A 23,094-nucleotide genomic window follows, 5' to 3' on the forward strand; every position below is an offset into this window, starting at 1 on the left:
TTTGGTATTCTTTGTTTAAAAGCTATTATTTCAGTCTTTTTTATATATATATATATACACACACACACACACACACACACACAGATACATGTATACATTTGCTATTATTACACGTATTTTATGTTGCAATTGCTATTATTATACGTATTTTATGTTGTTTTTTTTCATATTCAAATTCACATAAGATTTTTAAAGCCCTGAAGGCAAAACAAGCTGTTACCTTTCTATTTTGATCAAAACTCATAGCTACAAATTAGATTGCATGTTCACCATAATCATCTTCACCATCCTCATAATCAATACAAAAAGCCTCTCGCCATTCAACGAACATTATGGAATGCATACTGTGTGTTGAATGCCAGGTATAAAATAGCAGATAAAACATAGTCTTTAGCTTACATATTAGTGATGAACTCAGACACCTAAATGGAATATTTAATTAAAACATAATAAAGGAAATGATGGAGACAGGCAAAGCTTACCATAGATACCAGAGTGGCTGGAGAGAGCTGAAAAGATTCCAAGCTGGGGATTTCCAGGAACACTTCTCAGAAGCAGTGGCAAGTCTTTTTAATTTTTAATTTTATTTTATTGTGTTAAGAAAATTTAACATGAGAATCTAACTGCTTAACACATTTCTAAGTGTGCAATACAGTATTCTTGACAACCATGTTGTACGGTAGATCTCTCAAACTTACTCATCATGCTTAACTGAAACTTTATGCCAGCCGACTAGTAATTCCCCACCTCCCCCGTCCCCAGGCCCTGGTAACCACTCTTCCATTCTTTTATTCTAGGAATTTGATGATTTTAGATACTTCATGTGTATTAATCTGTTTTCACACTGCTGATAGAGATATACCCAAGACAGGGCAATTTACAAAAGAAAGAGGTTTATCAGACTTACAGCTCCACATGGCTGGGGAGGCCTCACAATCATGGTAGAAGGTGAAAGGCACGTCTCCCATGGCAGTGGCAAGAGAGAGAACTTGTGCAGGGAAGCGCTCTGCCTTATAGAACCACCAGATCTCATAAGACCTATTCACTATCACAAGAATAGCACAGGTAAGACCTGCACCCATGATTCAATTACCTCCTGCTGGGTCCCTCCCATAACACATGGGAATTCAAGATGAGATCTGGGTGGGACACAGTCACACCATATTATTCCTCCCCGGCCCCTCCCAAATCTTATTTCCTCACATTTCAAAACCAATCATGTCTTCCCAACAGTCCCCCAAGGTCTTAATTCATTTCAGCATTAACTCAAAAGTCCACAGTCCAACATCTCACCTGAGACAAAGCAAGTCCCTTCTGACTATGAACCTGTAAAATCAAAAGCAAGTTAATGACTTCCTAGATACAATGGGGGTACAGGTATTGGGTAAATACAACCATTCCAAATGGGAGAATTTGACCAAAACAAAGGGACTGCAGGCCTCATGCAAGTCCAAAATCCCTCCTTTGACTCCATGTCTTACATCCAGGTCAGGCTGATGCAAGAGGTGGGTTCCTATAGTCTAGGGGAGCTTTATGCCTGTGGCTTTGCAGGATTTAGCCCCATTCCTGGCTGCTTTCACAGGCTGGTGTTGAGTGTCTGCGGCTTTTCCAGGCACACGGTGCAAGCTGTCAAATCTACCATTCTGAGGTTCAGAGGACAGTGGCTCTCTTCTCACAACTCCACTAGGCAGTACCACAGTAGGGACCCTGTGTGGGGGCTCCAACCTCACATTTCCCTTCCTTTTTTAGACGGAGTCTTGCTCTGTCGCCCGGGCTGGTTTTTTGTATTTTTTTAGTGGAGACGGGGTTTCACCATGTTAGCCAGGATGGTCTCGATCTCCTGACTTCGTGATCCGCCCGTCTCGGCCTCCCAAAGTGCTGGGATTACAGGCTTAAGCCACTGTGCCCGGCCCACATTTCCCTTCCATAATGTCCTAGCAGATGTTCTCCATGAGGGCCCCACCTTGCAGCAAACTTCTGCCTGGGCATCCATGCATTTCTATACATCCTCTGAAATCTAGCCAGAGGTTTCCAAATCCCAATTCTTGACTTCTGTGCACTCTCAGGCTTAATACCATGTGGAAGCTGCCAAGGCGTGGGGCTTAAACCCTCTTAAGCCATGGCCTGAGCTCTAGCTTGGCCCTTTCAACCATGGCTAGAGCTGCTGGGATTCAGGGCACCAAGTCCCTAGGCTTCACACAGCAGGGAGACCTTGGGCCCAGCCCACTAAACCACTTTCTCCTAGGCCTCCAGGCCTGTAATGGGAGGGGCTGCTGTGAAGACCTCTGACATGCCCTGGAGACATTTTCCCTATTGTCTTTGGGAATAACACTCAGCTCCTCGTTACTTATGTAAATTTATGCAGCCAGCTTGAGTTTCTCTCCAGAAAATGGGTTTTTCTTTTCTATCACATAGTCAGGCTGCACATTTTCCAAACTTTTATGCTCTGCTTCCCTTATAAAACTGAACGCCTTTAACAGCATCCAAGTTACCTCTTGAATGCTTTGATGCTTAGCAATTTCTTCCACAAGATAACCTAAATCATCTCTCTCAAGTTCAAAGTTCCACAAATCTCTAGGGCAGGGGCAAAATGCCACCAGTCTCTTTTCTAAAACATAACAAGAGTCACCTTTGCTCCAGTTCCCAACAAGTTCCTCATCTCCATCTAAGACTACCTCAGCCTGGGCCTTATTGTCCATATCACCATCAGGCTTTTGGTCAAAACCATTCAACAAGTCTCTAGGAAGTTCCAAACTTTCCCACATTTTCCTGTCTTCTTCTGAGACCTCCAAACTGTTCCAACCTCTGCGTGTTACCCAGTTCCAAAGCCACTTCCACATTTTTGGGTATCTTTTCAGTAACACCTCACTCTACTGATACCAATTTACTGTATTAGTCCATTTTCACACTGCTGATAAAGACAAATCTGAGACTGGGCAATCTACAAAAGAAAGAGGTTTATTGGATTTACAGTTCCACGTGGCTGGGAAGGCCTCACAATCATGGCAGAAGGTGAAAGGCACATCTCACATGGTGGCAGCAAGAGAGAGAACTTGTGCAGGCAAACTCCCCCTTATAGAACCATCAGATCTCATGAGATGTATTCACTATCACAAGAACAGCACAGGAAAGACCTGCCCCCATGATTCAATTACCTCCCACTGGGTCCCTCCCACAACAAATGGAAATTCAAGATGAGATTTTGGTGGCGACACAGTCAAATCATATTATCATATAAGCAGGATCTAACTTTAGCATATGCACACACTGTATATGTGTGATTCTTTGAATTGCCCTGCAAGCCAATTCTAACATTTTGATGGTTCCCTTATTAATTATTGAGCAATATAAAATCTTTGACTTGTGCTCATCTTACAATATCTAGGCATTTTGGTTTTACCTTTAAAAATAGATTAGCTAAAGAGAACACATTGCATGTCAGTGTTCCCAGAGCCTCACCATAAGCACAGCTTTTCCTCAACATTATGAAAAAATGAAACTTTTCCTTAGCAACATTGCATAGTTATTTTCTACATTCCTGTCCTCTTAAAGGGAGCCCCATTTCCTTCCCCTATCATTTCCCCTTTTATTCTCCTCTCTGCCACCCCAGCCAAGTGATCTTCATCCATTCCCTTGCAAAATTAGTTATCTTTTTTTGCCACCCCACCCCAAAATTAATTTTCTATAAAAGCTGACACTCATCATCATTACAGTGTAACTGGGATATAAACATTAATGTGCACCCTTTCCTACAGCATTTCTCTAGCATTTTTCCAGGGAACAAAGTTTTCAGCTAAAGAAAAAAAATTCTAAAGGTTGAGATTTCTGGGAGAAAATCACAAATCATTTTGTAGTAAAGTATAAAGGCTTCTCAGAGACTCTGAAATCAGACTTTGTCACCTTGTGTCCTTCCCCCAAAAATAATATTTTTGAGTGATAACCAGTACCAAATAGACAAAGCAGGCTGTTTACCAGTGGAACAGCTCCAGGTTATGAAAAGCAATGCTGAAGGACAGGTTCTTTTGCTAGAAGAATGTCACTTGAGGTACAATACTCTCCCTTAAACCATCAAACAACAGACACATAGCAGAATAAACATGTTGAGCACGCAAAATGAAGAATAACAATGCATTGGGTGGGTGTGTGCAGCGTGGGAGGGAGGTAGTGTCAACTCTCTGCTGCCACCTGCTCTGGAAGGGAAGACGCTGGGTGTTCAGAAGACAGCCATATTGACTTTCCTACCCTGGCTCATTGTGATCTGCCATCTCCAAACCTTTTAAGTTTTCACACAAGGCACATGGAAAAGAAGACAAACAGCACTTTCTGAAAACATGAGTAATGGGAAGGCTTGATCAAAAGAGCAGGCAAGGCCATCCCAGGGGCTCCTCCTGATATTACTTCTCTTCATGATGTAACCTGCCCACTCTCTATGATCCGTAGTTGAATTGCTAAGATAGGTTTTTGGGTTGGAACCAGAAACCATCAGAGTCTAGTGGCCTTAGGGATCAGAATTGCTACCACCTCACCCCCCACTCAGTTTAAATGGGGACAACTGATGTCTAGGGACACTTCCAGGGGTCTCAGGCTATGATTAGCTGATGAGTATCCAATCTGAGGTCTTAGATGTAATGAGCTGTAGCCAACAAGGAGAATTCAGGCACCAGCACTTACCAAATATGGCAAGCTCCACCTCTCTCTCTATTTCCTTCATCTTGCTTCTGCCAGCACTCCCAGAGACCTCGTGCAGGGCAGTGAGCCCATGGGAAAGAGCCAAGAATTCCTTCATCTGATGCTGTGCCTCTGCAATCCTGAAGATTTAGGCCAGAGCTTTTCAGAACTCAACAGCCAATCTTTGGAAAGAACCTATGACTCAATGACAGCCATGCGATTCAGCCTGTACCCCTCCACCCCTCTGCCCTCACACCCCCAACTTCCAAATATGGATAGAGTTAATGTCCCACTTCTGGAACATGTGTGATTGTGCAGTCATTCTTAAATCACACCACCTGAAGATGATTTAGTCCATGGAATTCATCAGAGAACAAAGAGCAAACCAACTGCTGATTGATTGGGGTGGTGTCAGAATCAGAACTAGAACACAGAGTGGGAAATATTAGGGCCAGGAATGTATCAGCTCATTTAATTAATTATCTGAGAATCTTTGGTTCTAGTTTCTCTTCTGCTCTTCTGTTTTATCTCACTACCAAATGAGATAATTTGAAATAACATATATAAAAGTGGTTTGATAATAATAATATGGAATGTAATTGAAATAATAATTGGAAAAACAATGAAATGAGCATAATATGGAATATCTATTATGCACTGGCCAAGTGTTTTACATAAATTATTATATCTAATCCTTAAAGCTGAAGCTCAGAGAAGTTAAGAAATTTGCCTATAAACACAGAGATCTGTCTGATTCAGAAGTTCCTCTTTTGACAGTGCAGCTATACATCTCCCAAGCTATTTGCTTGGGGTATTTGCCCTGATGGCTGTTTTAATGCTCTTCAGCTTTTGCGCTGGCCCCTCTAGCTGTCTTAATGACATTCAAAACAAATCTCTGCAGTGTCCCAAACAAACTTCTTCATATGCCTCCATACTCCAGAACAACTAATTGCCAGCAAGGAATTAGTGATGCAATGGCAAGGTGGGTGGCTTTGTATGAGCAAGAACAAACAAGGATATTGCCTGAAGGACATGTACATTCCACCAACCCCTATGCCAGGAGACTCATTTCCTTTCAAATACCACCCATTTTACAGAACATGTCACTGCCCTGAGTAAGCCCCACCAGCTCTGTGTCTTTATTTTCCAAAGTGGGCTGAAACAGTGGGTGTTTAATCATTGTTTTTATGAGCTCCTATATGTCAGCACTTTGATAGATGTTTTAAGTAGATCAACTCATTTATTGCACTAGTACAAACATGTGAAATATTATCCCCATTCTACTGGTGTGAAAACTGAGACCAGGAGAGGTCAAATTGGAAATTCTACATCCCTGATCAGAGCCACCAACCAAGATGCAAAAAGCAATGAAGAACCTGCACAGCTAGGAACTGACAACATGTAGGTCTTGGTTAGTGGCCAACTTGTTTGACCGGAGCATCCTTATGGTTATTGAAGGAAGATTGTACATTATTGTGGTTCCCTAAGCAGGTTGTACAACATTTCTCTCCCTCTCTAAAAAGGCTGATGTCACTTCTCTGGGTGATGTTTTGTGGTATGTGATAGGGCTGGATCACATATCTTTTAGACATCTATTATTTCACTACATAAGTCTTAGACTCAGGAATTTTTAGGAGTCATTTAATAAAATAACATGCATTGAATCCTTCCATCTTTTTAATACTTTGTAACTTCTTTCTTTCTCTCTCTCTCTCTTTCTTTCTTCTTTCCTTTTTTTTTTTATTTTTTTTAATTTTTTTTATTTTTTGACAGTCTCACTCTGTTGCCCAGACTGGAGTGTAGTGGTGCGATATCAGTTCACCGCAACCTCTACCTCCTGGGTTCAAGTGATTCTCCTGCCTCAGCCTCCTGAGTAGCTGGGACTACAGGCGCCTGCCACCATGCCTGGCTAATTTTTAGTAGAGAGAGGGTTTCACCATGTTGACCAGGCTGGTCTCGAACTCCTGACTTCAGGGGATCCACCCACCTCAGCCTCCCAAAGTACTGAGATTACAGGCATGAGCCACTGCACCCAGCCAACATTTTATAATTGCTAAGCACTTTTACGTGCATTAGTTCATTTGACCCTCACCACTCTTAGAAATTGTTTCTACCTTGAAGAGTTTTGTAAGGATTCAATGGAAAGTATGAAATGAGAAAATGCACATTTAGCACAATGCCTGAGGCACATAATATATGCCTGCTAAATGTCACCTATTATAAATGCTAATTCTTTGGAAGTGTAGGCTATGTGGTGTATTTCCTATCACACTCCCAAGGATCTTTAGAGGATAGAGAACTGTGGGGTTTTTTTGATGACCACCTCTTTCCCTCAATTTTGCCATCCTGTGTTTGTTTCATTTGCTTGTTTTCTGGTGGTAGTTAAAACTCATGTTGTCCTGTACCAGCATTCCCCAGTTAGACTGCATTATAATAAGGTGATAACTCTCTCTCTAACTCTGGAAACTGGGGAAGATCTAGTGTTTTCATGGCTAGCAGATCTGAGAGGCTGAAATCAAGGACTGACTTGTTGCTCATGATGGCCTTTGGAATTCTCAACCAATAGCTTTGTAGAGCTGGGTCAGGTCAGGCAGTGGGTTAGTTTGCTGGACTGAGCTCAACACTTGGGAGTCAAGAGACAGGAGTTAAAGTCTTCATTTTAACCACTGAGTCACTAAGACTTGAATCGGGCTCCTACCCTTCCCTGCACCAATCCTTGCTCCTCAAAACCGCTGACCTCTGCTTCCCTCATTTGTGCTTCATAAAGCCCCACTACATGAAGTTGAAGGAACAGCTTCAGGGGATGTAGACTTGAGGTATTTATTTCTAGTCAGCTTAAATATTTAGTCAGTCACAGAGTAAACAAGATCATGGATTATCCTTGGCAGTTAACCCCAAAAGAAAGTCAAAAAGAAACTGGGAACATGGGCTTAGAAGTCATTCCCTGGTGATACTCTGGCCTGCGGGGACTTCATTAGGCACTGTCTCCATCCTGAGCATGACCCAGCCCAGTGGCCCCAGCCTTCATGGATTCATAGCATACAGCAGCAGACCCACCCTCAGCACCCTCCCTCCTTCCTTCCTCCATGGGGTTCCAGGATGAACTCAGCTGCAAAGTGGGTCATTTGAGCCCACAGTGGAGACGATGGCTACCATGGTAGGGTGTTGGGACCCAGTCCAACATAAATGCCTGGTGGGGTAATTACTGAGATGAGACTGGATTTATACCAAGACATTTTCCTGTTGGTGTGGATGTGAGGCTACTGCTTCATCCTGGGAAATCATAGCATTCCTATTCATGTATCAAGACTGTCCTCAGGAAAGCTCTGAGATAAAGCTCAAGGCTAGCTGTCTGTATAGAAAATGGGCTCACATACAGTCCGCCGGGAAATGCCCTACTTCTCTACTGAGCAGAAGCTCTGAGAGGAGAAACTGTGTGCAAATCCTCCCCTCACCTCCTGTCTCTCTCACACACACGAGCACACATACATATATGCCACCCACCACATCAAAGGGAATATTAATATTAGAAACAAATATTAACTTTTTGACAGAGTCTCACTCTATTGCCCAGACTGGAGTGTAGTGGTGCGATATCAGTTCACCGCAACCTCTAACTCCTGGGTTCAAGTGATTCTCCTGCCTCAGCCTCCTGAGTAGCTGGGACTACAGGCGCCTGCCACCACGCCTAGCTAATTTTTATAATTAGATCTGGGAAGAAATGAAGCCAAATAAGATGGGTGAGCCTAAAAGACCACATGGCAATTTTCAGGACTTACTAGCAAATACTCAACCTGCTGAATGTGATAGGACACAGTGTAGTAGGTGCGATGGTACGGGTGGTGTGTACGGGTTTACTTGTGTCCCCGTAAAATTCATATGTTGACATTGTAACACCTAATACTTCAGAATATGACCTTACTTGGAAATGTGCTCTTTCCAGATATAATCATATTAAAATGATGTCATTAGGGTGGACCCTAATCTGATATGACCGATATCCTTATTAAAAGGGAGAATTTTGATATAGGACATGCGTAGAAGAAAGACAATGTAAAGAGAAATTATAAGATGGCCATCTATAAGCCAAGGAGAGAGACTTGGAATAGATCCTCTCCTCACAGCCCTCAGAAGGAGCCAGTCCTGCAGGTACCTTGATCTTGGACTTCTAGCCTCCAGAACTGTAAGATAATTAATTTCTGTTGTTTAGTCTATGATACTTTGTATGGCTGGTCTGAGGCACACGCTGTAAACACCAGAGCAACATTTAGTAAGAAGGTTCCAGGCCTCCATAACCATGTTATGCAGTATTGATGGAGAATGTTTCAAGAACTCTCCTCCTAATTCATTCCCCCAACATGCTCTTTTCTTAGCCAGGAACTTAAGTAAACAATGGCATAGTCCTGGAAAGTTCTGTGGGTTTTTCTCTTCACTGTGGATCTGCCTATGCTCATCTGCATTCAGATACTTGAACATAATTTTCTGACCAACTATGAGCTCCCAACTAAAGTTCCAAATTTAAGGAGACTTAGAGATTATCTGACCCCATGCTCTCATATGATAGGTGAAGGAACGTGGATTTATCAGAAGCAACTAGCAGGAAAGCCACTCAGCTGATTGATAGATTCTGTCTAGTGTCCTAACTCCAAATCTAAGGCTTTGTCCTACACACCACATTGGTTTCCTGCCACATAAACAACTTTCAGTGCGAGAAATCTGATTTCATTCTCCCTTCCTGTATCTAAGGTCCCCTTTGCTTAACCCAAGCCTCTTCGGTGAGTAAGAAAAAACACAGACCCTTGCCATAGAGTGAGGGCCTTTGAGATCATCTAACTCCAGTACAAAGTTGATATTATGTGGTTTGCCAGTCTCTGATTAGACACTTTCAGGTATGGGAAACTTACTACTTCGTTTCAGACAGCTCTAGAAATTCCTTGAGATTAATTAGAAATTCATCTCAGATTAGAGATTCCTTGAAATGAATCCAAAAACATGCCAGGCTTTTGAGGGCAGAGGCTTTTTTGTTTGTTTGTTTAAGTCATTCAGCCTGAGTCAGTGCTAAGGGCATTTGATCCTCCAAAGTCTCTGTAATGATTACAGAGGTGACATTGGTTCAGATGGCACCTCCTTTCTCCTGGGGATCACACCAGAGCAGAACTCGCTTCTGGATGGTGGCACTTGGTGTCCCGCTCAGAGGACGCCAAAATTGCCCAGCATTTTGGGCAGCAGGACTTGAGAGTGACAAGGAGCAGTAACTCCAGTTTCAAAGAATCTACACAGCATTTGAATTGAAGAGCCGAGATTCTACCAGTAAGAAAGAGCATCTGCTTCTTTGCAAGCAGCTAGGCCACAGTCAGGGCCTGCTCAGAGCTGCTCCATCCTGCATGCTGGAAGCTGCCTCTGCTGCTGGCTGCTGGCCCCTAAGGGAGCACCACGGCAGGAGAGGAACTGGAAGCGCAGAGCACTGGAAGAGAGGAAGTGCACGGCAGGAGAGGAAGCACACTGCAGGAGAGGAGAGGAAGCATACGGCAGGAGAGGAAGCACACTGCAGGAGAGGAGAGGAAGCATACGGCAGGAGAGGAAGTGCACAGCAGGGCTGTGGGTCAGATGGCCTTTTACAGCCCTTCCACTCAGAGGATTCCTTTTGGGTACTACTCTCCCACTCCTTAAAAAAACGCCACTGGTGGTCATGCATAGATGGGATTCTAAATACTTTCAGGCTACCTTTTCTGGAGGTCAGAAAACATGGTTGTTTAGCCCAAGCCTTGTAAGCCTGCATGTGCTACTGAATTTCCATGCACATTTTGTTTTTGTAGGCCTAAACAAGAAGGCTAAAGTTAGAAGGATAGTTGAGCTGAAGGGGCTCAGCATTCTACAGGCTTGTATGACTAAAGAAACTCACTTCCACCCACTCCAACCCCTTCCCAGTCAGGAGAAATTCCTGGTTGATGAGTTAGAGAGACTGGATTGGAATAAGACAAAATTCTTCACTGGATATAGCTGTTTGGACTGCGATTATTATTATTTTTTATTTTTTATTTATTTATTTTTGAGATGGAATCTCACTCTATCACCCAGGCTGGAGTGCAGTGGCGGGATCTCAGCTTACTCCAACCTCCGCCTCCTGGGTTCAAGTCATTTCCCTGTCTCAGCCTCCTGAGTAGCTGGGACTACAGGTGCATGCCATCATGCCCAGCTAATTTTTTGTGTTTTTAGTAGAGACGGGGTTTCACTGTGTTAGCCAGGATGGTCTCAATCTCCTGACCTCGTGATCCGCCCACCTTGGCCTCCCAATGTTATTTTTAACAATAAGTAACTGCTACCATATATTGAGTGATTAACGCCAGGCATGCCTATTTCATTTAATCCTCCAAAGTGCCTGTGAAATAGGTAGCAATTGTCATGTTTGAAGTGACAAAGCCAAGATTTAGAGAAGTCAATAATTTGCCCACAATTACTAGCTGATGAGTGTAGAGCCAGAATTAAAATCTAGGCATTGTGACATTGGAGCCCAGTGTCTTACTGTTTATAGTACGCTTGTGACATGTTGTGAAAAATACATGTGTATGTATTTGCACAGATTCATAAAATTCACATTACAAATCCATAAAATCACAGAGAAGCAATTCTATATTGATATCTATTTCTCTCCCTCTCTCTGTATCTGTATCGATATTACTATCAATACCTATATGTATATCAACCTGTATGAGTTGATTTTCATCTTCCCATCCAGCAAGATTTTGCTTTGCAAATGCAGTTCCCTTCTTACTGCTTAAGATTGGTGGAAGTCATTGGTTCCAGAACTAAGAAAGGGAGGAAGTGTGTGGGGCCAAGATAGCGTAGCAGTAGTAAAGAATGAGCACATCACCTTAGAGTCTCAAAAATAACATTTGAGGCCAATTTTGATACTTAGAATATACTATGCTTCTAAATAACATACTCCCTTCTGAAATTAACAAATACTTTAAAAATTTCAGAGATAATAAAGTCATGTTCTGTGAATCTACCACCCGGGTAGCACTTGTTGGTATTTTCAGCAAGAAAAATCAAAAGAAAGCATGTACATGGTTAAAAAGTAAAAACATTAGAGCAGAGGGAAGAAAATAAAAAGTAAAAGCCCCTTCCCGCCCCCATTTCATCTTCAGATCCACTCTCCAAAGACAATTGCCAATAAAGCATTTTTTCTCTCTTTTATACAAACAAGTTTACACTCTGAGAACTATGTCACTTGTATCTCCCTTTTTTATTGGTATTTATGATTTCATGGATACCTAAACCCCCATAGTGCATCTGGACCTGATTAAAAGGTTTTGATGGCCAACCAGTGCTATTATTAATATAATATTGATCATAAAAACTCACATTTATTAGGCATTAATTATGTGCCACTCACTCATCTAAGCACTTTATATGTATTTATTCATTTAATTCTCACAAAGTTCACATTTAGTTTTCCCTTTGCTCACCACCTCCCCAGTTTGCTGTGCACCTGACCTGCAGGAAGAGGAGCAGCAGGAGCTCCGTTGTCTCTGGCTTCCGAGTGGGGTCAGCCCATGGGTGGCACGAAGGGTAGAGAGCAAGGTTGGGTGTTTGGTCTCTCACCTGCTGTTGCTCCCGTTGTGGGCCACAGGCTGCAGCTCCTGTCAGATAGTCTGTCACACACAGCTCTCTCCCTGCATTTCAGAAACTGTCCCCTTCTCTCACTAATACCAGGCTGAGGAGTGGCAATGGCCCTCCACTCCCACCAGCCAGGAGCATGGCATTGTCCCTTCTGGCCTCTTTCACCCTGTCTGTGTCATTGTAAATACACCTTTTTTCTTAAACTCTCTTTAAGTCATCCAACTCAAGAGTGTACCCTGTTTTCTACTAGGAGGCTGATTGACAGAAATATGTGCCATTGATCCCCATGATATCACTGAGAAAATGGAGACACACAGCCCATGGTGGGCATAGGACCTAACCCATGAATTTGCTCCCCAGAGACTATGCTCTCACCCCTGCACTCCCTCATCTCTACAAGGTCACCTATCTTAGGGATACACCTCTAGGTCTATTCATATGACACCTCAGTGACTCTCAGGGCTTTGCCAATACAAATAGTGTTTCTGTAAATATCTTTATATGTCTGTCTTGGTAAATATATGGAATTATATCTATCGAGCATATTCTTAGCAATGCCTAGTCAATGTGTATACACAATTTTTAATTTGAGGGGATATTGTCAAATTACTATAGTTGTTAGTCAAATTAAATGTATTTGTATACTATGACCTGGTAATTCTACTCTAAGTAGATAGATTTAGATATAGTGATAAAGATGCAGATGAAGATATAGACATATCAAAGAAATGCTCACACATACCCATAAAGGGATATGTACAAGAATGTTCATTATAGTTTTGTTTTGTTATTTTATTTTATTTGTACTGTCTTTGTTTGGGGCAGTGGTGAGAAGTTGGTGTTGGTGATAGTTCCTCACTGGGAGGGTTCTTAGGTAAACTGTGGTGGATGTTCACCATGGGATTTTGTGCAGCAGTTTGAAGCAAATGTATGCATAATGATATTACAAATATAGTGTTGAGTGAAAAAAGTAAGATGTATGCCATAGTGCTACTTTTGTACAATAAAAAAAAATCCACAAGAAACACTATTTCACATTTTTCAAGAATACATGCAAAACGACACACATTACACAAACGGAGGAATTGCCTAGGAAGGTGGGTTGATGGGTATAAAGAGGAGTGACTCAATCAATCAAGCGGCGGAAGGGAGGAGGGGGCCATGATAGAGAAAGATATTGTCACATTTCCTTCCAGAAAGGTCATGCCATTTACATTATTCCCTACAATGTAAGAGAGTGGCCATTTTTCCATAATATTTCCAACGGTGAATATTATGAAACTTGCAAAAAAATTTCCACAAGCTAATGGCTATTATCAGACTGTTCCAGTCTGATGATTTGATTTGTGTTTTTCCACTGTGAGTGGAGTCGAACCATTTGAATGTCTTTTTCTGTAACTCAGTATACTTTGCATTATTGGAAATGTCCCATGCACTTCAAGGGTTGGGCAGATCCACCAGGGCAGTCAGACAAACAGGTCTTCTGCCATCCACAGGCACAAGGGAGGCCACATGTCCAGTGGATACACAATCCTTGAGTATGAGTGCCATGGTTATCTCCAAACCTCTCTTTAGTTCTGACAGCACCAGTATCTTGGTGACTTCATGACTTCTCCAGACCAGAAGGCCATCTGTGCTTGGTTGACAACCCGAGCGGCATGTTCAGATTATTTCAAACTCTGTTTCAAATTCACTCGCACTAAATGCACCAAAAAAAGCACTGTTCTCTCTGTGCTGAGCTATTTAATGTTGTGGGGCTGTTTCCATGAGCCCTTTTTGTTTAGCTGTTTTTTTTTTTTTTTTTTTTTTTTACCCTCCCCACTTCCACCCCTCCTTTTTCTTTTCTCTTTTTTCTTTCTTAAATGTTCTTTTCTTGGAAGAAGTTGTTCCTTTGCCAAACATCAATGAAACTTTGGCTCCAAGTTCAACTCAAAATTTACTAGCTGATAAATTGGAAGGAGGGAGTGGGTTGTGAAGGTGGGAGGAGAGGGGAGAGGGGGAGGGACGTTTTCATTTGGGGGGCAAGTTCAAACTTGGAATCAGAGGCTATTAAAGTGTCTGATGTGTGCTGAGTCATATGGAGGTGGGGGCAGGGGATGACGCTGGCTCCTTGCCAGACACACGTACTGCCCAGGTTGATGAACGAGCCTCCAAAGGCGCTACAACAGGATTATAATTTCACTAGCATTTTAAACATAATATTAGAAGCCACGTGCATGACACTGAGCAAGCAATCAGCATGGGCCTCTTGTGTTTATGAGACTGGTCTTAGAGTATACATCTTTCTTAAACTCCAGACTCCCACTCAACTCTACCCCTTTTTCCTACTCTCCCCTCCCTCCTCCAACTGAGTCTCTCTAGAAGCTCCCTGGCTTTCCATTCAACCAGGGGTTATATGGAGCCATGGAGAAGACACCAGCGCTGAGAGGAGAAGCTTTCCTATAAAGATAATGATGATGGTGATATTCACTCATCTAATATTGAAAGGAATCCTATAAAGCAGATAATGTTATCCCCATTTTTACAGATAAGGAAAATAAAGCACGGAGACAAAGCTAGGAAGTGCAGAGTGGGGATGTGAATCTAGGATTTCTGCATTCCTAGCCTGTCTAACCTCTGCCCCTCATTCAAGTGCCTTCATCTCACCGTCCTGCATTTCCCACAGGATGGTTTCTGGCCTTGGCACATGCTGTTCTCTTATAAGATAGAGAAAGGCTGTAAAGCGTAGAGACTTCCAGGTCTTCAGCCCCTTCCATTTATACTTCCTTCCTCAAATCTTAGTGCAAAATCCATCCTAACATTCATCACTCCTTGTTTTCTTCCAAAGTTTTATTATGGAAAATTTCAAACACACAGAAAGGTGAAAGAATAGCACAGTGAACATCCATTTACTCACCATCTCTTTCCCTTCCTCCGTCCCTCCCCTCCCTCCTCCAACTGAGTCTCTCCAAAAGCCCCCAATTCCACAAGGGGTTACAAGGAGCCATGGAGAAGACAGTTAAGGGTTCTATAGTTAAGATTTTGCTATATTTTTTCCATCATGTCTATGCATCTTTCCATACCTTTATTCCTCTACCCAATCCATCTTATTTTTTGATGCATTTCAAAGTAAGTTGCAGACATTACTACATGACACCTCTAATCACTTTTACGTTCTTTTCCTTTTTACTTTATATAAAATAAAAATCACAGTTAACAATTACCAAGTGCTTACCGTCAGGCACGGTGCCAAGCACTTTCCTTGCATTACATAATTTGAATCTCATGGTAACCCTGTAAGTACAGTTACTACCTTCATTTTACAAACGAGAAGAACTGAAACATAGAGAACAACGGTGTCAATTAATATTTTAAAAGTGTTTCTATGGGCCATTCACAGTGCAAGTACTTTTCATGCATTATCTCAGTTAATCCCTTATAGCAATTTCATAAAGGCAATACTACTACAGATGAGAAAATTGAGACTTTGAGAAAAAGATCCTGCAACCTAATAAGCATCAGAACTTGGATTTGAAATGAGGGAGTCTGACCCCACCATGCTTGGCTTTCCTCCTTGGTTAGCAACCCTATTGTAGCACTTTTCTTTGCTATTGTGTTTTAGTTTTTTGTCTCCACTTATATTTCTCACCAGACTGTGGCCTCTCAAGGTCGAGTTATGTTTTAGTCTTCTTAGTTCCAGGCCATCATTCAGATATAAGTAGGCACTTCATAGATGTTTCCTGAATGGATTAATAAACAATGAATAGTAATAGCTGAAAGCCCCACATCTTAGAATGAAGTAAAACAGTGGTATGTTCATGACCATTCTAGAAAATGCAATGAAAATCTTGAAAACCAATGATAGATGCTGCTGATAATTTCCTGAGGTTTTCTTTACACGAATAGGATGTACAACTAATCAACTAATCAAAGGCCCTCCACATCATGCAGTCTGGGTAATCCGGAGATGGGGGAGACAGCCTGGGGGAGTCCAGTGCTCTTGCCAGCCCAGGCAGGAGCATACCCCCATACCCTTTGGCTCACCAGGCATCTTTTATAAGCCCACTGTGTGGCAAACACCAGGCTAAGGGCTGGGGAGGACATAGAGGCTAAACCTGCAAGGCCCATCTTATGGATCACATAGGCTAACAGAGCATAGGAAGAGACTAGCACATTCATAATCATGACAAAAGTCATGATGCGCACTTCACAAGAAAGAAACAAACCCATTTTTTAAAGGACTTCCAAGGAAGGAGAAATTAGATTATGGTGTGGAGAAAAGGCTCAGCGATACCCTGTTGGAGAAATTTTATTTGGGATGGGCACAATTTTCAATAATAGAAATGTGGCAGGGACTAAATGAGCAAAGGTGGGAAAATGGAGTCCCATGATGCTCCAGTTGTCAAGAACATTGAAAACAGACCCACAAAGGCCAAGTTACCCCCTGTGGAGTAAGAAAACAGACAACACCAAGGCCAAATTCATGAACTATGTATGTTTTTACCAACAGCAGCGCTATGGAAGAAGCAGTGACTATAGCCTCACTCACAGGTTGAAGCTTATTCAAAGTGCCTGCAGTAATGGATACCAAGGCTCTCCTGGGTGGTGCCACAATGCAACAAAAGGCACAGTGTGGGAGAAGGGCTTGAAGGACCACACAGATGGAGTGTCCCAATCACCTAGACACAGGCTGTGCAGTGCTCACAGTTCTTTATATTATCTCATTTGACACCTATAATAACAGATCCCAGAGCTGTTATTGGGCCCAGTGTTTCAAATGAGAAAACTGAGGCAATGAAAGCTTAATGACTCAGTCAAGGTCACGCGGCCTGGAAGAAGAGAAGTCATTGCCTCCAAATCTAGTTTTCTTGGTGTTGTCTCATTAATGGATAGGAAGATCAGGGCTTTGGAAATGAGTGTCATGCTACAGAGATAACACTTTTTTCCCCCCCAAAAATCTGGGTACTTCACAGTGAGTCTAAGAGTTATTAACTGCCTCTACTAGAGTTAATGAATAATAATAAAAAAAAACTATGACTTTTGAGAAACTAGTCAAGTCTGCCACTGGGATAAACTAGATGCTTGTTTCATGAAATTTACTCAGGAGCACCTTTCGCTACAGCTTTGTGATTGCGAGCTCGGCCTCTGGAATCAAACTGCCTGGGTTTGAATCCCAGCTTACACTTACTGGCTGTGTGACTTTGGGAATGTAACTTAGCTTCTCTGTGCTTCAGTTTCCTTATTTGCAAAATAAAGAGAATAATCGTATCTACATATGCAATTAGTAAACTTTGAATTGTGTCTGGTACATATTAACTATCTGACAAAAGTAGCTTGATTTGTCATTTATATCCCATTGTATCACTTTTTGTTGGGTGCCTTTGGATTTCAGAGAATGGAGATTTGCTTGGATGACCTCAGATGCTGGGGGCTTATTACAAAGATACATGGCATAAAAGACCAGAAACTTCACAACTGCATGACTGGCCACATAGATATGCAAAATCATTCTTTATCTTTTCAGCTATTGCATGCATAAATTGCCATATTGCCAAACTAGTGTTTGTCCGCTTGTCTGCAAAGTAAGAATCCTTTACTCCTGTTACTCATTTTTCCTCCCTCTCTTCTTTTCTTCCTTTTGCTGGTTGTAGAAGGTTGAGTAAAATGCACTCCTTAGTCCACGGCCCATTATTTATCTTGTTTGCTTATTTATTTTATCTCTATTCCTTCATCCTAGTTTTTCTTCCTCCCTCCCTTAGGCAACCACTCTTATTTGTGTTTAATTTAGATCCTTTGGTTTGTATGTGTTCTTAGAAAACATTCATTTTTTAAATCCATGCATTTTTAATTTTAAAAAAATCATACTTTGTTATACATCTCTTTGTATTCCTTACTTTTTTCACCCAGCACTGTTTATCGATTCATCTGTGTTATTAGATGTACAGCCAGGCTGTTCATGCTCACTGTTGCTTCATTCTCCATGATGTATACTCACCATATGCTGCCTACCTAATCTGCATTGATGGATTTCCAGATTGCCGCCAACTTCCTGTCACCACAAACAACACTATAATGAACATCTTCAAAGATATCTCCTTATGGATCCGGGTGAGATATCCTTGGAGATACATGTAAGGTCCATTTTAATTTGACTAAGTTGTGTCAGATTGCTCACCAGAAAGCCTGTTCCTGGAGACACTCCCAGCAGCAGCACATAAATCCCCACACCCACACCAACCCTCTGGCGTGCTGAAATTCTCCAACTTTGCAGCCATTGCTTCTCCATCGTTCTCTGCTTTCCACAATCTTGCTGCTTCCTGGGGCTGTTTCTGCTCTCACTGCCCACCCACCCCATCCTGCAGCTGCCTGTCCTCACTTTTTCTCTGGCCTCCCCTACACCCCATGTGGTTTCTTTGTATTCATGGCTTCTGCTTTTTGAATAAACACATTTGAATATTTTCTAGTATTATTTTTTCCTCCTTGTCTTGCTTTGACCTCTGATTGGACTCCTTAGTTGCTACCCAGTCTAGCAACATCTGTGAGGTGAAATTCTGTTGTTTTTTGTTTTTGTTTTTGTTTGTTTTGAGACGGAGTCTCACTCTGTCGCCCAGGCTGGAGTGCAGTGGCACGATCTCGGCTCACTGCAAGCTCCACCTCCCGGGTTCATGCCATTCTCCTGCTTCAGCCTCCCAAGTAGCTGGAACTACAGGCACCTGCTACCACGCCTGGCTAATTTTTTGTATTCTTAGTAGAGACGGAGTTTCGCCGTGTTAGCCAGGATGGTCTCGATCTCCTGATCTTGTGATCCACCCGTCTCAGCCTCCCAAAGTGCTGGGATTACAGGCATGAGAGGTGAAGTTCTTTCTTTGGGCCACTTCTTATGACTGCTGTGGATTGGTTCAGATGTCTACCCCTGGCCCAATAGATGTCTCCAGGGTGCTGAGGGTCACCGGTCTAAACCCTACTGACCTTTGGGGAAGGAGTATCTGTTACAGGCTCTTTTCATAGAAGGGGGCTATGCCTATGGCAGGCATTCATAGTTCTATGGACTGCTCAGTAGACACATTCATTTGGTATTTTGTTAAATTCACCATTTATCAATTTTGATGTGAAGTGGCCACAGTTACACAAGAAAAACACCAACCTTGAAAATTATTTTATATGTAAATGTTACCAGAAAGGGGTCCCAATTCATACCACAAGAGAGGGTTCTTGGATCTCATGCAAGAAAGAATTTGGGGCAAGTCTATAGAGTAAAGTGAAAGTGAGTTTATTGGGAAAGTAAAGGAATAAAAATGGCTACTCCATAGACAGAGCAGCCCCGAGAGTGGCTGGTTGCCCATTTTTATTGTTATTTCTTGATGATATGCTAAACAAGGGGTGAATTATTCATGCCTCCCCTTTTTAGACCATATAGGGTAACTTCCTGACGTTGCCATGGCATTTGTAACCTGTCATGGCGCTGGTGAGAATGTAGCAGTGAGAACGACCCGAGGTCCTTATCGTGGCCATCTTAATTTTGGTGGGTTTTAGCCAGTTTCTTTACTGCAACCTGTTTTATTAGCAAGGTCTTTATGACTTGTATTTTGTGCGGACCTCCTATCTCATCCTGAGACTTAGAATGCCTTAACTGTCTGGGAATGCATGCCAGTAGGTCTCAGCCTCATTTTACGCCGCTCCTATTCAAGATGGAGTTGCTCTGGTTCAAAAGCCTCTGATATAAACACAGTGGGAAATCACATATTCCTTGTACATTGTTAATCTTGAGTCCCTGTTTTCCTCCTTACAGTACATTCTGTACATGGTATTGGGGAAATTATGTCTTAATCCAGAGAACATGTTGTTCCCCTTGCCTGGAATATTCTTTTCTAACTCCCTTTTGCCCTGACTAAAGTGACCCCATTCTTCTGACATTAAATTTCACTTCTGGTAAGATCTTCACTGACCTTTACCCTAGGATAGGTTCTCCTACTGAATGTCCCCATCTCCTATCCTCACATACACCACACTTTATTATAATTAAATGTTGTCCTGCCCTGCAAGATATGACTTACCTACGTATATAACTGCACCTGTTCCTTTCACTACTGCATTTCCATTGTTCAGCAAAATGCTTTGCATCTAGTATGTGCCCAAACAAATCTGTGGCTGTCTTTGTTGAATGACAGACAGGGATATCTCCAGGAGATTGAGTTTAAATCCCAGTCCTGTTATGACATCTGAGACAAGTCATAGTTCCTGTATTATCTACCTCACAGGGTTTTTATACATGAAAATGTCTTTTCAAACTGTGAAGGTCTACAAAAGTAAGCCAAAAGCATTGGATGGGAAAAGGCCCTCAGATAATTTTGTACCTCTTCAGAGAAATTCAAATTATTTAAATGCCAATTGCTTGAGTAAGCGAATAAAATAATACTCTTGTCCTAACATAATTTCATAAATCAAAAATTATCATCAAAGGGCTATTAGAGATGGAGAGACTCTGGAGCTTATCCTGTCTACATATTTGTTCTACCTGGAAACGAATTGACTTGGAATGTATGTGACTTGCCCAAGTCAAAAGCTATGAGCAAACCGGGGTCAGAAAAAGGGTCTTCTCTAAGCCTGCCCTTCACGTACTCAGAAGCATGTGCACTTGTGGGAGGAAGCCTGTCCAGCCGCACGTGGTCTCTGAATGCTTACAGCAGCCAAGCAGCCTCCTCTTTGGCTGCTACCAAGCCGACCTTTGATTCGAGCTTCCCACAAGCCATTATTTCTTAAAATCATGGAATCATCAAATTCTCTAGTGCTTTTTTTCTCTTCATTTTTTTCCTCTGTGCCTCACACTGACCCATTTCTTCTCACTGACCCATGAAGGAGTAGCAAAAAGAGAGATGTGCACATTGAGTCAGAGCCTTTATGTGCTATGATCCAATATGTACCACACTCCCCACATTAGTTGGCTGGAGAGCTATCTGAGGGTCTCAGAATCTAGACCTCTGATTTCCAAGCAAGTTGAAGTTATTTCCAACACACATGGCTTCCCAGCAAGAAGAATTCTCTGTATTTCTCTCTCTCTGTCTCTCTCTCTGTCTCTCTCTCTCTCTCTCTCTCTCTCTGTGTGTGTGTGTGTGTGTGTGTGTGTGTATGTGTGTGTGTCTGTTTTCTGGTTGCTACAGGAATTAGAAGCAGTGGCAAAAAAATAATCCTAATAAGGAGTCCTTTGTGCCCAGCTGTTATAAAACAGGATTTTTCACAAGCATTTACTCTCTCCCCACAACGAAGCCTTAAAGTGCAAAAGTTCACCCTGAGCATTGCCCACTGCTTTTCTTTAAACCTTCCAAGAGACACACAAGGCTCTTATTTTTCAGGGCCCATCTGGCCATAAATTGCAATAGACATTAATTTATGAAAACAAATGACACCAGCCTACTCCACGACATTTTGAAATGGGAGTATTAGGCAGGGCAATAAAGCAGGAATAAAATAAAAACACTCAGACCCCGAAGCTGCCCTGGCAACGCCCCAAGCCACACAAGGACCCTCAATATCCCTGTTCCAACACACTCTGCTCTTGCAAAGTTATGGTTATTTGATCATAAGACATGAAATTAGCTTTTTTTTTTTTTTGTCAGAATGTGACAGGAAATTAAACATATCCAAGCTTTTCTCCATGTGACCAGAATCAGCATTCTACCTGCAGAATTTACCTCAATGGTGATAATCACAGATAGAGCAAAGGAGCTGGATTATCACTACTGGCAGATGATTTAGCTGGTGGCTAATCCATTCTCCCCAGAGTCTAGAGGAGTTATTTCATTCTTGGGACTAAGATTTGGTGTGTGGAACTTCTAAGTAGAGTCAAGGGGATGGTTTACAGGCATGCAGAGGAAAGGTAATTTTAGCCTCCTTATTATATACCTGCAATCACTAGCATTAAGCAGACAAGCAGTGCCAACTCAAATACCATAGGAAAGATGCAAAAAGAAAGGGCTGAGTAATGTGTCTGTGACTTTGGGCAAGACAGCTGGCCTTTCTAGTTTTCTGTTTCTCTGGATGCTTGAACCTAACGTATCTTAGTTTTTCAGACATGCATACTGAGGGCAGTAAGATGCACATATACATGCAAGAAATCTTTGTGCTCTGAGAGACAATCAATAGGTATAACTTTAAAACTCATTGGTATTTTATTCATTTATTTTTTTGAGACAGAATCTCACCCTGTCACTCAGGCTGGAGTGCAGTTGTTCAGTCTTGGCTTACTGCAACTTCCTCCTGAGTTCAAGCAATTCTCGTGCCTCAGCCTCCCAAGAAGCTGGGATTGCAGGCATGTGCCACTCATTTTCATTTTAAAAGGCTATACTTAGCATTAAAAATTAAATGGAGGCTGGAAGAGGGGTTACAGTCTTCTCCCACTGGTCTCTGTTTCATCAAATGAAAAGATACAAGACTCATCAGACCCAAATGGGGGACAAAAGATCAGCCTCTTTATTGCTGAAGGATATACCTAATCATTCTCTAAAAGTAGAACTTCTAGAAAATTATTAGAGAGTAGGACTTAAACCTTGAGCTCAATGGAGCTTCCTTCTCCTCCTACTCAAATCTTGGTCTCAGGACTCACCTATTTGGACAGCTGATTTGTGAGTCTGACATAAATTCACCTGCCTAGCCACCAGCAAGGTAGCTACAAGGAAGCACAGGGCTGCCCCATATCCTTTCCAGGATATCCTTTCCAGGCCCTCCATACTAGGGGACCTTGCCTAGAGAAGTTTATCTCATAGAATTTCCTATGAGGAGGAGATTAAAGACTATGATCCTGCAATTCCTCCCAAGAGAACACATAGC

At 42.1% G+C, this 23,094-nt stretch overlaps 1 long non-coding RNA gene across 4 annotated transcripts in view; it reads right to left on the minus strand.

Annotated features, from left to right (window-relative positions):
- The window catches only part of LOC103876524, a 106,820-nt gene that overhangs the window by 12,298 nt on the left and 71,428 nt on the right, over nt 1–23,094 (minus strand). For 3 of the 4 annotated variants that reach the window (XR_002516445.2, XR_002516443.2, XR_002516444.2), the window contains one exon: nt 15,920–16,010. This is a non-coding gene — a long non-coding RNA (uncharacterized LOC103876524). Of the gene's footprint in view, nt 1–15,919; nt 16,011–20,324; nt 22,491–23,094 lie in introns of those variants that run through there. The other variant, XR_635790.4, reaches the window with a different exon arrangement.

This window comes from Papio anubis, chromosome 10 (genome assembly GCF_008728515.1).
Source record: "Papio anubis isolate 15944 chromosome 10, Panubis1.0, whole genome shotgun sequence".
NCBI classification, from domain to species: domain Eukaryota; kingdom Metazoa; phylum Chordata; class Mammalia; order Primates; family Cercopithecidae; genus Papio; species Papio anubis.